Source organism: Lissotriton vulgaris, chromosome 1_1, assembly GCF_964263255.1.
Source record: "Lissotriton vulgaris chromosome 1_1, aLisVul1.2, whole genome shotgun sequence".
Classification (NCBI taxonomy): Eukaryota; Metazoa; Chordata; class Amphibia; order Caudata; family Salamandridae; genus Lissotriton; species Lissotriton vulgaris.
The window spans coordinates 37,399,315-37,402,952 of NC_141685.1; the positions used below are offsets into that span (position 1 = coordinate 37,399,315).

The 3,638-nt window shown below is 43.3% G+C and overlaps 1 pseudogene; it reads left to right on the top strand.

Annotated features, from left to right (window-relative positions):
- Nucleotides 1–277: 277 nt before the first annotated feature.
- Nucleotides 278–2,776, top strand: LOC147737094 (uncharacterized; annotated as a pseudogene).
- Nucleotides 2,777–3,638: the final 862 nt, after the last annotated feature.

The window sequence follows — 3,638 nt, forward strand, 5'->3', positions numbered from 1 at the left end:
AAGGTGTGTGCATGGCACAGGGCTGCTGTAATCAGTGCTGGGCGCAAGGGAAAGGGAAGGAGAGAGCCATATCTTTGAAAATATGGTGCTCTCCTACTCCCTCCCTGTCGTACAATGCAGCGTAGCCTCGCGGGGGGAGGGCTGTGCAGCATTGCGTGGATATTTGGTAAATCTCCCCCGAAATGTCTTTTACAAGCAGTTAACATTGTGAATTATAATTCCAATATGTTTCAATTTAGTAATTTTCAATATCTTTACATCCAACAGAAAACAAGCCTTGACTGTATGAAATGACCATCAATAATGAAGCGAATGCTGTAAATCTTCAATAATAGCAGAAATAATGAGCTACAGTATTCAGCAAAACATCAGCGCAGTCGGCGGCAGAGGAACCTGCACACAAACTGACAGATCCTGGATGAAGCATCAAGGGCAGTTCAGTGATTGTAAGAGTCTGAGCTGTGCACCTCCACGCCACAAGATGAAGAAATGATCTTAGGAAAATTAAGGCAACAACAATAACAAACCGCCTCCTGTATAAACAAGTGTCCAATACCAACTTTGATCATGGGATCTGTATGGTGTGATTACCGCAGAGCTCTGTTTTCTAATATGATGACAAGCCATCATTCCGTGCTCTAGGTGAATTTTAAACTCTTTCTGGACAAACAACAGTAACCAGAGAAGAGCACAACAGAGCGGAGCCAGACAACTGACGGGTAAAGGAAAGAGGAGTTCTTGTATCTTCAATACCATAGACTGTCCTAATTTGCGCGGGCCAGAAGGAAGATACATTTTTACCCTCACGCGTGCATAGCCCTAATCCAATCTGAAGGCACAATCACCTACAAAGACTTCTTCCACATATTAGGAGTGTGGCAAATATTTGGTGGCTATTGCATTTATTGTTAAAACAGAAATCAAATGTGCGAAATACTGCACGCATATAAAGTGTGTGAGAAAAACAGAAGTGCTTTATCAGCCATGTTGGCCCATAAGGAAATACAGTCATGGGATGTAGACAAATATATACCCGACCCACAGACAGTAACCAAGAAAGAAGAATCATGCACATGCACCAAGAACTTTAGAATGTCATCACTACTCAGGCTTCATCAGCACACGTACACAGGAGAGAAACAATTCAATTGCAGTGAATGTGTAAAGAGCTTTAGTCGATTATCAGTGCTACAAAGACATCAGCGAACACACACAGGGGAAAAGCCATTCAAGTGCACTGAATGTGCAAAGTGCTTTAGTCAGTTATCACACCTTCAAAGACATCAGCGAACACACACAGGAGAAAAGCCATTCAAGTGTAGTGAATGTGTAAAGTGCTTTAGTCAGTTATCATACCTTCAAAGTCATCAGCGAACACATACAGGGGAAAAACAATTCAAGTGCAGTGAATGTGCAAAGTGCTTTAGTCATTCGTCAAGCCTTCAAAGACATCAACGAACACACACAGGGGAAAAGCCATTTAAATGCAGTGAATGTGTGAAGAGCTTTAGTCAATTATCATACCTACAAAATCATCAGCGAACACACACAGGGGAAAAACCCTATCATTGTAGTGAATGTGACAGTAGTTTTCGCGTCTCGTCTACATTAAGGTATCATCAGCGAACTCACACAGGAGAAAAACCATTCAAGTGCTGTAAATGTACAAAGTGCTTTAGTCGGGTATCATACCTTCAAAGACATCAGCGAACACACACAGGAGAAAAGCCATTCAAGTGCAGTGAATGTGTGAAGAGCTTTAGTCAATTATCAGACCTACAAAGTCATCAGCGAACACACACGGGGGAAAAACCCTATTATTGTAGTGAATGTGACAGTAGTTTTCGCGACTCTTCAGCATTAAGGAAACATCAGCGAACTCACACAGGAGAAAAACCATTCAAGTGCAATAAATGTGAGAAGAGCTTTAGTCGATTATCAAAGCTGCAAAGTCATCAGCGAACACACACAGGAGAAAAAACATTCAAGTGCACTGAATGTGCAAAGTGCTTTAGTGAGTTATCAAGCCTTCAAAGACATCAGCGAACACACACAGGAGAAAAGCCATTCAAGTGCAGTGAATGTGTGAAGAGCTTTAGTCAATTATCAAACCTACAAAGTCATCAGCGAACACATACGGGGGAAAAACCCTATTATTGTAGTGAATGCGACAGTAGTTTTCGCGACTCTTCAGCATTAAGGAAACATCAGCGAACTCACAGGAGAAAAACCATTCAAGTGCAATGAATGTGGGAAGAGCTTTAGTCGATTATCAAAGCTACAAAGTCATCAGCGAACACACACAGGAGAAAAAACATTCAAGTTCACTGAATGTGCAAAGTGCTTTAGTGAGTTATCAAGCTTTCAAAGACATCAGCGAACACACACAGGAGAAAAGCCGTTCAAGTGCAGTGAATGTGGGAAGAGCTTTAGTCGATTATCATCCCTACAAATTCATCAGCGAACACACACGGGGGAAAAACCCTATCATTGTGATGAGTGTGACAGTAGTTTCAGCATTAAGGTATCATCAGCGAACTCACAGGAGAAAAAAAAACATTTAAATGCAGTGAATGTGTGAAGAGCTTTAGTCGATTAGAAAACCTACAAAGACATCAGCGAACACACAGTTATTGTGCGAGGAATGAATTACGGAAAAATTACATTTCAAATTATGTGGGACATTAAAATACCAGATGATAGAAGGCCCAACTATCAACACCGCTAAATACTACCGGCCTCCCTCCCGCCCTCCCTAAATACTTAAATAATGATTTTAAAAACAATAAACACCACTTACCTTGTCGGCTGCGTCTCTGGGGCTCACTCTGGTAACCGCGCCGCCATCTTGGCTACTAATGCGCATGCGCGGCTGCCCGCGCATGCGCATTTCTCACGAGAATTTCAGCGAGGGGGAATGGGCCTACCAGATCTTCCGTTGTACTGTTGGGCCTACTAATTAAAGAACTCTTGGATGTTATTGCTTTCCCCAGATGACTCTTTGATAGGCCGAATGTTCAAAGCTATGCTTGTAGGGGTAGGGGAGCCAGGTTTCATGTATAAATTCAACTCTCCTAAATTCTTCAAAAAATTTTGTTTAAAGACCCTACGTATGGCGGATAAATTGTGGCCTGACTGCCAAGATTGCTTAGAACTTTCCGATTATAGTGATTGTGCTCCAGTCTGGGTCTCTCCCGGTACGCCGGAGTGTCTTTAAAAAAAAAGAAATTATTTATCAAGTTGCACCAAGAACACATAACTCTGCACACCAGAATCTACTGCAGTATCACATCACATAGTTTAATGGCAGCAATTGACCTTTTTGTGGCGAAAACAAAACAAGCAATACCATGAGTATTACAAAGAATAACATCCCCCTGAACCCCAACTGTTCCCCCTCCCACCTCCCAGGTTGTGCCACCACCACCGAGACCCATGCACACCGAGCACAAACACTCTCCCGACCACCCTCCCCCTGAGCCAGACCCATCCCCGCATCCACTCCCTCGATCCACCGTAACATCGTCTAGTTCAATCGGCGGCTCCAGCCACAGGCCCCTATAGTCAGCCCACCGCTTCCAAATTTTGTAATGCTTACGCGGCGTCTCCGCGCTACAAAGATCGGCCGCTCCAGCCCC